Source organism: Lucilia cuprina, chromosome 5 (genome assembly GCF_022045245.1).
Source record: "Lucilia cuprina isolate Lc7/37 chromosome 5, ASM2204524v1, whole genome shotgun sequence".
NCBI lineage: Eukaryota > Metazoa > Arthropoda > Insecta > Diptera > Calliphoridae > Lucilia > Lucilia cuprina.
Genome location: NC_060953.1, coordinates 2,912,700 through 2,927,317, shown reverse-complemented (window position 1 = coordinate 2,927,317; position 14,618 = coordinate 2,912,700). Strand labels below are relative to the sequence as shown.

Genomic DNA, 14,618 nt, shown 5'->3' with positions numbered 1-14,618 from the left:
ACTGAACTAGAACTGAACTAGAACTGAACTAGAACTGAACTAGAACTGAACTAGAACTGAACTAGAACTGAACTAGAACTGAACTAGAGCTGAACTAGAACTGAAATATTTTTGTTGGACAAATGTCTTATTTCCTTTAATCAACCAAAGATGCTTTCTCCTAGCTTTAGCTATAGCTTAAACTTAACAAAAAATATAGACTAAATAGAGAAAGAACTGAGCACCCAGAAATGACATATAATATGGCAATTCAACGTAATAGGATTAAGTCTGAAATTGTAATAATAAATACAACAACTAAAAGTATCTAAATATACTGATGAAATACTAAAATAAGACAAGAACTTAAAGACCAGACTATATAGTTAAAACGAGTGATAGTAACAGTTAATTTAGCTAAACAATTTGTCATATAATATTAAAACAACGTACGTATCTGCTAGTAACAGCAACTGCAAAAATGAAAATAAAAAAATATAATGATACTTTAACAGATCTTAACTACTTAACAAACTTAATTACAAAACGTCACTTCAGTGAATAATAGTGATTTGCTGTTAAATTGAAATGAAACCGTAATTTTTTCTCCAAACACACACTTTTCTTCCGTTGTGTTTTTTTTTTCTTTTTCATTTTAAAAACAGAAACAAAACTTTATCTTTAAAAAAGTAGTACATAATAAAAAAATGTAATTTTGAATAAAAATTGTACGTGTTTTTTTCCAGAGATTTGTTTCTATTTACAAATAAATTAACACGAGACTTGTGACTTTTTTTGCTTCAGAATTGTAAAACGCGGAACTGGAAAAGAAATTTTCTTTATTAACGTTTTTTTTGTCATGTTAATTTAACAGTTAACACATTAACTTAACGTATTTAAATAAAACGCTATTAATTGCTTATCTACAGCTTATGTATGTATTTGTGAATAATTAGATTTTAATAAATACCGTTTTGGCATTTATCATTAATATTATGAGCTTTATTGAGTTTTGGGCGAAATTTATGGTGTTGAGTTTTAATTAAATGATTATCGACTAATTTTACCCTAAAACCTTGAGGGTTTGGGCAATTAATAAGCAAAATGTGTTATTAAGTGGAAAAATATTTTTTAGAATTTTATATTTGCTAAATGAAAATCTTTTAATATTTTCTAATTTGTAATAATAATTTTTACTTGAAAGCCATAATTTTGCATTATTCGTTATCTATAATAAATCTATAACATTTTTGATTAAACTTTTATATAAACAAATTGTTTATATCATTTATTATCTATAGTTAATAATTGTAGTTGTTATTGTTGTTAATGTGTGTATGACATTTAAAATTGATAGTTAAGGCAAATAAGAGGGCAGTTTGAGAAGTGCTAAGTACTATTGTTCAGTTCTAGTTCTTTTCTAATTGTGTTCTTTTACTGTTCTAGTTCGGATTTAGTTCTCTCTAGTTATTTTATAGTTCTGTTCTAGTTCAGTTCCAGTTCATTCTAGTTCAGTTCTAGTTCAGTTCTAGTTCAGTTCTAGTTCAGTTCTAGTTCAGTTCTAGTTCAGTTCTAGTTCAGTTCTAGTTCAGTTCTAGTTCAGTTCTAGTTCAGTTCTAGTTCAGTTCTAGTTCAGTTCTAGTTCAGTTCTAGTTTAGTTCTAGTTCAATTCTAGTTCAGTTCTAGTTCAGTTCTAGTTCAGTTCTAGTTCAAAATTTCGCTTAAAGTCGTACAAAATTTCTGAATTTTGCTAAAATTATAAAATTAACCTAGGTATAAAACATTTTGCTAAATTCTCCAAATTTCACTAAAATTTCAAAATTTTTCTAATAAATTTAAATTAGACATTCCACATATTTGTTCTACTATTGTTGTCTTCATTTAATCCCAAGCTTTTTTTTGACAAGTTTTTCTGAAAAAGTTTGTTGACCTTGAAATGTAATACCAACTTGATGTGATGCATTTTTTTAGCAATACTTTTGTTTTCCTTCATCAATATTCTCGTAAAAATAAACAAAAATATTAAAAACTACAATTTGAATAATTTTCTCTTTCGAATAGTAAAAAATAAACTTACTCTAGGTATTGTATCTTTTATCTTTAACTAACGTGCCGTTAATTCAATTAGTTACGTGCAAATGATGTGTTACGATGCTGATGATGATGCTATTAAATGAAAAATAAATTTAATGTTCATCAGCATCTTTATATGCGTCGTCATCTCCGCATCTTCTTCTTCATCATCTTTATTTTCACTTTAGGAGAATTGTGCATGACGATAGTAATATAGTGATTGTGATAATAATAATAATGACTAAATGACTGTCTAACTGAATGAATGACTTCGAATGGGTTTGATATCAGTTAAACATTAAATTGTTTTCAAATGTAATGATTTTGTTCAACAGTTAAAATAACATAATTAAGATTATTAAGTAACATTTTTCTTAATTATATTATATTTTTATTAATTAATTTTAAAGTTTTCATTTTTATTTGAAAAGTTTTGTTTAGTTGCGCTATTTGTAATATGGATTTATTATACATTTTTAGTGCGCATTTTATTCAAAGTAAATTGGATTTTTTCTTTATTTAATTTGCTACAATTTAATTTAAAAGAAAAAATGAAAATAAATATTTGTTAAAATTTAATTGAATTTAAAATAAATTTCATTTGATTGTTGTATCTTTTTGTTGACATATTGTTAACTTGACTTCAATTGTAATTTTAATTAATGTAATTTTTGTATTTTCCAATAGTTATTTAATATTTTTTAAGGTAATTAAAATTATGCATGAAATATTTTTGTTAACAAAAACCACAATGAAAATTTAAATACATATTCGAATTGTTAGTGGGACAGATTAAGGTTGTTTATGGTTCGACAGATTAATTAGTTTCATAGTATGTTGGGAAACCAAAACATACCTGTGTGCAAATGACATAATAAATTTGAAATTATGGTCAAAATAAATCTTTAATGAGATGTAAATATAAACTGAATATTGAAAATTTATTTAAAATTAGGGCGGTTATAAAGAGAAAAGAAAGATTCAACAATTAGAAAAATAGTCAGTTAGAACTGATTTAGAACTGAACTAGAACTGAACTAGAACTAGAACTGAACTAGAACTGAACTAGAACTGAACTAGAACTGAACTAGAACTGAACTAGAACTGAACTAGAACTGAACTAGAACTGAACTAGAACTGAACTAGAACTGAACTAGAACTGAACTAGAACTGAACTAGAACTGAACTAGAAATGAACTAGAACTGAACTAGAAATGAACTAGAACTGAACTAGAACTGAACTAGAACTGAACTAGAACTGAACTAGAACTGAACTAGAACTGAACTAGAACTGAACTAGAACTGAAGAACTGAACTAGAACTGAACTAGAACTGAACTAGAACTGAACTAGAACTGAACTAGAACTGAACTAGAACTGAACTAGAACTGAACTAGAAATGAACTAGAACTAGAAATGAACTAGAAATGAAGTAGAACTGAACTAGAACTGAACTAGAACTGAACTAGAACTGAACTAAAACTAAACTAGAACTGAACTAGAACTGAACTAGAACTGAACTAGAACTGAACTAGAACTGAACTAGAACTGAACTAGAACTGAACTAGAACTGAACTAGAACTGAACTAGAACTGAACTAGAACTGAACTAGAACTGAACTAGAACTGAACTAGAACTGAACTAGAACTGAACTAGAACTGAACTAGAACTGAACTAAAACTGAACTAGAACTGAACTAGAACTGAACTAGAACTGAACTAGAACTGAACTAGAACTGAACTAGAACTGAACTTGAACTGAACTAGATCTAATCTAGAACTGAACAATGGCATTTAAAATGATTGCTTTCAGTCATATTAACACTTCAGTCATATTAACACTTAAATTCTCATTTAAATATTGTAAACGTGTCTATAGTGTATATTTTTTTTTAACAAGAAAAAGTGATAATTATTTTTAAGAACCTAAATAAATAAATAATATCTAGCAATGTGTGTGTGTGTATGCATAACATTCTATTTATACAAGAAAATTCTTTAAACTAAGTCTTCGACATAAATACATTTTTGTAATTTTTTTTTCTACATAAAGCCACAGCAAAAGTAAAATTCTGAAATTCCTATTCTGTATGTAGATAGTAGAATATAAATTAAATAAAGCTGTAAATTGGAATATTTGTGTGTTCATCATACATGTAATGAAAGTTTTTAAATTTTCATCTTTATTTTTTTTTTTTTGGCTTATTTGCTTGCACGCTCTTCCTTTCTCTTCTGGCAATTTTTGTGGATTATATTTTTTACCCAAAAAATATGTCTGTATGTATATGTTTTAACTAGATGTAGACAAGTAGCAAATACATGTCAGTATGCCAGTCCAAGTTGTTAGTAAGTAATAAACTTAATTAAATTGTATTCTTAAATCAATGAACAGGATTCTTTTTTTCTTCTTTCCAACTGTTCGTATAAGAGTAACAAACATGTTTCTAGTCAAACACACAAGCAACCATCTAACCATATGTACGCTGGAACGTTAGGCAAAAAGTTTTGCCAAAGAAACTGTGAAAAATAGGAGAAACTCTTGTTAAACCAGACCAACCAGACCTCTACATGAGCAATTCTCTAACAGGCAACAGCTTGTTTTTGTTGCTTGATGGCAGGGTATAGAGAAAAATATGTTACAACCAACTTTTTGTGAAAAGAAAAAATATATTGAGACATGTTTTGGTAATTAACATGTTACGAGTTATGTTTTGAGAGGGATTAAAAAGTGGTTTGTAGTGAGAGCTTATAAAAACTAAAGGAAAATCCAAAAATTAAGGAAATTTCTAATAAAAATTTAATTTAACTTTTACAGACAACGAACAGTCTTAGTTTGTCTCAAAATCTAGTTGGTTACTTAAGTTCAAAACTAACAAATCTCATCTAGTTATAAAATTCAAAAGAAACCATCATAAGTAAATCTCCAACAAACACAACACAACATATATTCATGCTAAATCTCATAAAAATTAAAAGTTGTTAACCAACAACCAAGAACACACAAAAAGTAGGAAACAATGTTTACCGAGTTGTACAAATATTTCATGCTATAAGAAACACAACAGACAAACAACAACAACAGCAACTACTACGAGTAAAAACTAGGGTTCTATCAATCGACTTTCGAATAATCGAACAATCGACTTTTTGTCGAAAAAAGTCGAAGTCGACTATTTTGTTTCAAAAAAGTCGATAACTCGACTATCGTCTATGAAAAAAGTCGAAAAGTCGACTTTGTAAATAAAAGTCGGAAAGAGTCGAAAAGTCGGAAAGAGTCAAAAAAAAGTCGAAAAGTCGGAAAGAGTCGAAAAAAGTCGAAAAGTCGGAAAAAGTCGAAAAAAGTCGAAAGAAGTCGAAAAAATCGGAAAAAGTCGAAAATAGTTGGAAAAAGGCGAAAATAGTCGGAAAAATTCGAAAATAGTCGAAAATAGTCGAAAAATGTCGAAGTCGAAAATTCGAAAAACATCGAAAGAAGTCGAAAAAAGTCGAAAAGTCGGAAAAGGTCGAAAAAATTCGAAAAGTCGGAAAAAGTCGAAAAAAGTCGGAAAAAATCGAAAGAAGTCGAAAAAATCGGAAAAAGTCGAAAGTAGTCGAAAAAGTCGAAAATAGTCGGAAAAATTCAAAAATAGTCGAAAAAAGTCAAAAAATGTCGAAGTCGAAAATTGTCGAAAAATTCGAAAATAGTCGAAAAGAGTCGAAAAATGTCGAAGTCGAAAATTCGAAAAACGTCGAAAGTCGAAAAGTCTAAAAAAGTCGGAAAAAGTCGAAAAGTCGACTATTTATAAAATATTAAAAGTCGAAAGTCGAAAAATCGACTTTTAATTAAATGAAAAAAATCGAAAAATCGACTTTTAACTAAATGCAAAAACTGGAAAAGTCGAAAAGTCGACTTTTCATAAAATGCAAAAAGTTTCAACTATAGAACCCTAGTAAAAACTTGTAACCAACAACAATCATCAACATCATCATCCTCTTGCACACTGCTATCCACAACGTAAAGTTAACAAAAAAACAACAGCAACAACAACAACAAAAATAATTTCAACTGAACAAACCACCATCTGTTTGCTTAGAACAAGAAAACAATATAAACAACAACTCAATGTTGTGGAAAATAATAATAATAGAATCAACTTTGTCCGTTGTTCCTCCTAAACACTCAAATAGACAATTTCCATGTAGGTTTGTTGTTTTCCAAGAAAACATTCTTGTAAAAATGCGTTTACACCGACAGCAATTAGTGGTGTTAATGGTGGGTAGAGGAAATTGAGAGAACGAAGTTTAAGGTTTAACAAAGTTGGTTAACCTTATGTGGAAAGATGAAATACAGAATATTGAACATTGTTTCAGTGTTTTCCAAAGTTCCTTATTCCCAAGAACTTTCTTTCTGTAAGGAAATTTCTTCAGACTAACTAATGGCCGAGCATTATTCCTATTCGGCAATTGAAGTTTTACATCCATCGAAGAGTGGTGGAAAGCTCACATGTTGCCAGTTTCCACTTAGAGTTTTCATTGTTCCTTTGGACTGTTGAAATGATTGCGATCCATCAATGTTCGGTTTCGTGTTCTGTATTATTCAGAGTTTGACAACAATTTAATACCTAAAGTTCCGAACTTAATGCCTGAAGTTATTGACGACATTTTAGGTTTTGAATGTGAAGGCTCCAAAGAAAAACTATACGTTACACAATCCATTAATTGTAACAGTTTCGGGTTTTGTAATATTCAGAATTCGATAATAATTAATTCATCGTAGAGTTATACGGTTTTCAGTCCAACAACTTAATGCCTGTGTAGGATCCATCGAAGAACTGTCGTACAATCCATCAATTTTATGTGGTTTAATAATAACTTGTTACAGTTTCGGGTTTTGTATTTTACAGAGTTTGAAGGGATGAGTTCTATCTAAGAGCTGTACGACGAAAAGTTATCAACTTCATATCTGAAGTACCGCGGTTACCTCAATTGTTAAGATGAACTATTAGAAGTTTTCATTGTTTCGTTTTCGAAAGCTACAAAGATGGATCTACTGAAGTACTGCAGAATGTTTGATCCTTCAAGTCACTGTCAAAAGAGCACGAAAACTCAGATCTTAAAGATTATGTTTAGGCTTGCTATTGTTCCGTGTTCAAAGCCATTGAATTTCAAACAATCCTTTAACTTAAATTTCTGAATTAGTTCATTGTTACAGTTGATCCTTCAATTTCAATGCTATAGAAGAGATGATGTGTTTCAACAATTTCAGAAATCCCATTTGTCATGGCATGATGGATGTAGTTTTGATAATTGAAAACATTATCCATCAACTTCCTGTTAAAAGTGGTCAAGAGGTTACTTCCTTTAACCTAGTTTAAAGAGTTCAAATGCCAATTTTATAGACGATGCTTTCCAACAATTCTTTACACCAATAGTTTAAGAGATATCTTAATATCTTAGAATGAATCTTCGAAGGTTTTTTATAACTTTGTACAACTCAGTGACAAAGTGCTTGTTTTCCTCGATCTTATTAACAAAGAATTTTGTTGGATTCCAAAGTTTTATACTTTTAACAAATGAAATCACCCAACACTTCCTAGGATAAAACGACAAAAACTATTTAAAATCATATAATAACATAAAGATCACATGATCAAACGATATTGACTGCTTAAACTTGAAACGGATATTCAAAAATATGAAATTTAAAACTCACACTAACTTCCTTTAGTTAGAAAAATATCCAATACTCAACTATTATTCGTTTGATATTCTAATATTTTCAAGACTAGTGTAAACGCTACACCTTGGATAAATGTCAAAAAAAAACTAAAGACAACAAAACAGCCAGCCGGGCAGTTAACAAACTAACCAACCAACCGAACATCTAACATCATGTGTAAACACAAACATATGTGAGCTGCAGCCAGTAAAAGGAAAACGAAACACGCATTTTTTTAAAGTCTCGTTTTAAAAATAAAACTTCACGTAACTCCATCTACATACATCTATTCTCATACACATTTCACACTTTATTTTCAGCTGCACGCATGCGCTTAATTTATTTGAGCTGGGACTTGTTTTTGTGTTTTTTATTATTTTTCTTTTATAATTTACTCCTAAACAGAGGTGTATTTATGGGTACTAAGTATCTCTCCCTATACTTTTACTGGTACAATCAAGTAGGGTTCTATAGATGAAACGAAAAGTCGACTTTTCGACTTTTTGCATTTTATGAAAAGTCGACTTTTCGACTTTTTGCATTTTATGAAAAGTCGACTTTTCGACTTTTTGTATTTAGTTAAAAGTCGATTTTTCGACTTTTTTCATTTAATTAAACGTCGATTTTTCGACTTTTTAATATTTTATAAATAGTCGACTTTTTGAGTTTTCGACTTTTTTCGACCTTTCGACTTTTTCCGACTCTTCGACTTTTTCCGACTTTTCGACTATATTCGACTTTTGACTTTTTTCGACTTTATTATTATTCTTATTATTATTTATTATTATTAATAAAAAAATTATTTACATTTTTTCTATTTGTTGCAATTTTTTGAGTTTTTTCGACTTCTTTCTATTTCCGACTTTTTCCGACTATATTCGACATTTTCCGAATTTTTCGACTTCTTTCGACTTTTTCCGACTTTTTTTGACTTTTCGACTCTTTCCGACCTTTCGACTTTTATTTACAAAGTCGACTTTTCGACTTTTTTCATAGACGATAGTCGAGTTATCGACTTTTTTGGAACAAAATAATCGACTTTCGACTTTTTTCGACAAAAAGTCGATTGTTTGATTATTCGATAGTCGATTTATAGAACCCTACATACAAGCCGTTGCTTTTATGCAGTTAGTAATAAATATTCTTTATGTGGTTAGAACAATGTCAATTTTTGCTAAGGAAGTTTGTGGTGATAACTTGGAGCTGCTGCTCCACAAGTTAATGTTTATAAAAATAATATTAATATGTGTATATATGTATGTATTTGAGTGTGTAAGAGTTTGTCTGTCTGTTTGTGTCTAGCAGCATGTTTGACAGCAGTACATTGTGGTTTAATGTTTATTACCTTTTAAGTACAATAACAATAGCTATTAAAACTGGTTTTCTCAAAAGCTAAAAGGAGAGAAACATATACAAAAAAAGAAATCAAACAAAAACAAAAATGGTAAGATAAAATATTCTACTCGTAATACTGAAATAATGAAACGAATGAAACAAAAATAAAACAAATATAAAAACAAAAACAATTAACATCATTATTATCATCGTAGTTAAACAAAAACATGAGCTCACACTATTCACATCATCAACATCATCGCCAACATATTGCCTGACACACAAAAAAGAAATTAACATCAGCAGCAAAATAATAATGTTCTTTATAAAGAAAAGAACTCTAAATAAATTGGCATTGAAGAAATATACATTAGTTGTTGTTGTTATTGTTATTAGAAATACATACGTGTATTTGGAATAAAAAAGTTTAAATAAATTGAAAAAAATTTATTCAATAACCTCAAAATTTGGCAATCTTTGGCCAAAAACTGATCTGTTTGAATAGATAATGAAAAAGTCTTGAGTCTATCCTTCCTTCGGTACTGATCCTGATAATGTGCTTTTAATTGCTTCGTTCTCGAAGAAGAGAACTTGAAATTCTCTTTAATTCCTTGTTAAAGTCACCCCTTAAGAGTAAAGAACCATTACCCAACCAACAGTCTTCATTGAGGTCAAATTAAAGAACCAAGCAAACAATTTCCATTAAAACATTTCATTTGACATTTAACTTTTTTAAAGAGAAGTTTCTATATAATTTTATGTTATATCGTATAACTAAATCCCCCAAATGAAGCTGCTGATCTGCAAAGGGGCAATATTTCCACATAAGCATCATTAGAAAGACCAAAGAAAGTAGATATCGCTGAGTTCAGTAGTTTAATTGGTGTTGTTGGTCTTTCTCTTTCTACGGAAGACCTTCTGGCCTTCCTTTCGGAGAAATGGTGTCATTCCATTCATCATTTCGGAGAAAGACAAGTGGTGGCTCTAGATATTTCCAAGGCGTTTGATAGAGTGTGGCATCGTGCACTTGTATCAAAATTTATTGCATAACTTCACTCGATTTATTTTGAACTTCCTCAGTGTTATCACTATACGAGATGGGATGTTATCAAACGAGTTCAAGATTAATTCAGGGTTTCAGGGTTTCTCCTACCCAATTTCTTATCTCCATAAATGACCTTCTATGTCAAACTTTCAACTCTATCTACTCTTTTGCCGATAACAGCAATATCTGCCATTCCTATTCATTCAAATATAGACCAAGCCCTCTAGATATTGGGACAATGAGACGCAATATGAATGAATCGCTAAATCACGACTTGATAAAAATCTCTGAATGGGGTCGTGTAAACAGAGTCGATTTTAACGCTCGCAAGACTCAATGTTGTTTTTTAACACATAAATGTATGGCAGTTAATGTTAGTCCATCTGTATTTATGGGTGGTATATATGTTAAGGAATCAAAAACTCTTGATGTTCGGGGCATGAAAATACAGTGCGATGTCCAATGGACTAAACACACTTTCCAACTGTCGAAAGAAGCATTCAAGTGTCTCGTTTTTTTTTTTTTTTTGTAACGGTGTAGAGTAGGGTTCTATAAATCGACTTTCGAATAATCGAACATTCGACTTTTTGTCGAAAAAAGTCGAAGTCGACTATTTTGTTTCAAAAAAGTCGATAACTCGACTATCGTCTATGAAAAAAGTCGACTTTGTAAATAAAAGTCGAAAAAAGTCGGAAATAGTCGAAAAAGTCGAAAGAAGTCGAAAAAATCGGTTAAAGTCGAAAATAGTCGGAAAAAGTCGAAAATAGTCGAAAAAAGTCGAAAAGTCGGAAAAAGAAAGAAGCCGAAAAAAATAAAAAAATTGCAACAAAAGTGAAAAAGTGCAACTCTCTTGTGTAATACACTTTTTTCACAGACAATCAGATGCTTTAGATTAGGCAGCGGAAAGGTGACAAATATGCCGGTAATGTCAATAAAAACATTAAAACTCTTTACCTATCTCTGCTTTTGATAATTCTCCAACTAGATAAAGTTGAGAAAATATTGACGTACATGTCTAAAGTTACTGTTGATAAAATGAATATAAGAAAATTATATTTTCTTATATTTCCTGTTAAAATAATATTTAAACGCAAAAAAACACAAACATTTGATTGGCTATGGGGAAAACCCTTAGAAAAACAACAGTTAAAGGGCAACTCTATAAATGCGTATGTCTAGCAATTAAATGATCCGTTAGCGATAAGAAACGTCAAAAAATACTTATAAAATGAAACAAGCGAACGAAAAAAAAATAAATAAATAGACCTTGATAGCAACGCCGCAATCTTATCAAAATATAAAAATGAACAACAAATAAAAAAACATTAAAAAGGAATTTGTAGTTTTTTAGTGCAAAAAAACGAACCGAAACAAACAAATGAACTCACATAAAAAGGTAAAAAAACAACAACAACAAAAAGGTATAAAATAAAAAAAGGTATCATAAAACTTAAATTAATGAAAGAAAGAAGAAAAATAAAAGAAAAGAAAAACACTTACCTTTGGAAATGTTTATGGTATGCAAACGAATAAATACAGCAACACTAGCGAAAAAAACAACAACAACTAAGATGAATTAAAATGAATTTTGAAAACAAAACAACACAAACAAACACTCTGCAACTAATCAACAAACAACAACAAACAAATCTAATGAAAAGAAAAACAACTGGTCAAATAAACTTTTTTTATATTTTTTTAATAAATTTGTATATTTTTTTTTTATAATTCTTGTTGTTGTCGGCGGTAATAATTATGATAATAATGAGAATTGTTGTTGTTGTTATTATAAGTTACTGTTTGCTGTTGTTGCCTTTCTTTATAAGTAGGAAAAAGTATTTGACAATTGTTTTAGTGTAACAGGGATGGAAACTGTTACTGTTTAGAGAAATAATAAGGTTTTAGGAAAAACACTGTTTTACTAAGCAATCTAAAAACAGGCTTTTCTATAGAAAAAAACTGTTATACAATAAATGCTATATAAAAAAACGATTACACCGAACATTTTCATTATTAAAAAAAACTGTTATACAAAACTTATTTGTTGGAAAAACTTTGCTACTGAAAAACTATTATAAAGAAATTTTTCTTTATAAAAACAGTAATACTGGAATACCTATATAGAAAAAACTGTTATACTGAAATAATTTAAATAGAAAAACTTTAATACTAAAAATTATCTTAATACAAAAATGTTCCTTAAAAAACTGTTATACTGAATTTTTTATATTTTCCATTGAATGAAACTGTTATAAAGATCGTCAATGAATAAAACTGCTATACAATAAGTTTGTATATAGAAAACTGTTATACAGAAAAGTTTTACGCCAGTAATAGCTATTTGAAATAACTTTTAATTTTATACGTTTTATATAGAAAAAAGTGTAATAATATTCGATAAAAACTGTTATACAAAACATTTTCTTTAGAAAAACAAATTATGATTAAAATTTTCATCATAAAAAACTGTCATACAAGAATTTTTCTAAAATAAACTTTTATACCTAAATTTTTCAGTTAAAAAAATGTTATACAGAAATTTTTCAATAAAAAAACTGTTATACACGAGATTTTTGAATGGATAAAACTGTATACAAGACATTTTCTTTATAATTATTTGAAGAGAAAAATTATGATGAAAATTTTCATCATAAAAACTGTCATACAAGAATTTTTCTTAAATAAACTGTTATACGGTTAACTGTTCGATTTAAAAAACTATTATACGCACTTTTTTCCTCAAGAAAACTTTAATACGAGAAATACTGTTATACACACTTTTTCTGTAACTGTTGTACGCAATGTTTTCTATAAGCACTTTTTTCTTTAAACAAAATTTTATTCGCATTCTTTTCTATAGAAAGGAACACAACACTTGTGTAACACTGTATAAAAAACCTGTCAAAACAAATTACATAAAAGTTAATATATAACACAACTTCCATCCCTGTTTAAGTACCAATATGTTAATAATGCTGCTGCAGCACGTAAAGAGTTAAATTTGTTTTACAAACATTTTACAAACACACGAACGAACAAAATAGAAGTTAAAAAACTTTCGCCTGCTGCTGCGCCTGTATTTAAAGATTTAACTAGACTTGTTTTATTTCGGTTTTAATTAACGCTTCACTGATTAACGAACGGACAAATTTTTCAAACACATTACAACAAACAACAACCAATTACTCTAGTTGCACACAAAAAAATTTAACTTTTTCGTCGATTTTTTTTTTTTTTTTTGTATTATTTTGTTTCAAATTTAGCAACAAGTGCTTTTTTGTATAAATAATATTTGTAATTAATTTATAGCACTAAAATTCCACTAAATTATTTTCTTTTTAGATTTTTTTCATTAATTTACTTTAATTTATTTAATTTTATTTCTTCAATGTATAATGCAACAACACTTCAACTGCAATTTATGCTGCCTGCATTTGTTTTTGTTCTCTATATATTATTTTTGTTTTTACTGCTGCTCTGTTGTTGTTGTTTCTGCAGCTGTTGTTTTTATGTTGGTCGTCGTTGTTATTGTTGTTGCTGTCTAAGAAATGATCATATTCATTCACTTATTTTCTCTTAACCATTTTCGTACTTTCTTTTTTTTCTGCTTCTTAAATTTCGTTTTAAACTTTATTTCATTTCAACACAAAAACAACACTTTTTGCATTTTGCATGATTTATTTTCTTTGCTTTTTTTTTGTATAAATTTTCTTAAATTGCCTTTTGTAATTATTATTTATTAATAATTTAGCTACCGCCACGAAAAATTAACAAAACATTGCTGCACACACTTGCTCACATCACACACTTTACAAGAAATATTAAAAAAAAACGTGAATATTTTGTTTTTGTTGCTGCTTTTTTAGTGTGTTACAATAATAACAAACTATACGAACGGAACAATAAACGCACGAGCGCAGACACACAACAATTCGGCTCGAAAATTAAACAAGAACTGACTACAATAAATTTGTATGATTTTGTTTAAAGCTGTGCTAATGAAGGGGAAGTGGAAAACAGTGTCGCCAGATGTGGGGATTCGTCTCCGAATTGGGGATTTCAAGTTTATTTTGGGGATTTTTATATTTTTTTAATATTAACAATTATTTTTATTCTAGTTTAGTTTTTTTCATGTAAGGGACTTTTTAAAATATTTCAAACTGGGTTCGCAACTCACCCTTCCTAACTTGGAGAAATACTTTTGTATAAATACAAAATTCATTTGAGTTCAGCAAAATTAGCTCGTATCGACACACAAACACATACATTTCCTACCGGGACGATTTTGTTGAAATACCCTTTCTTCACGTAGCATTCTCAGTTCATTAAAAAAAGGGCTTTGAAAATTTAGCTGAGCCTCCGTAAAACTCGGCAAATAATTTCCTTAACAGCTGTCATATTTGAGTAATAAGGTTTGTGTCTTAGCTTAGTCTATAACCAATTGTTGCCAATTTGAGAATATATTGAAAATATTAACAAATGCAAAGCAA

The 14,618-nt window shown here is 29.1% G+C and overlaps 1 long non-coding RNA gene across 1 annotated transcript in view; it reads right to left on the bottom strand.

The window, feature by feature from the left end:
* Nucleotides 1-14,094, bottom strand: part of LOC111683597 — a 34,710-nt gene extending 20,616 nt beyond the window's left edge. The window contains exons 1-2 of the long non-coding RNA XR_006941116.1: nucleotides 13,143-14,094; nucleotides 11,629-11,672 (exon numbers count right to left, since the gene is read on the bottom strand). This is a non-coding gene — a long non-coding RNA (uncharacterized LOC111683597). The remainder of the gene's footprint in view (nucleotides 1-11,628; nucleotides 11,673-13,142) is intronic.
* Nucleotides 14,095-14,618: the final 524 nt, after the last annotated feature.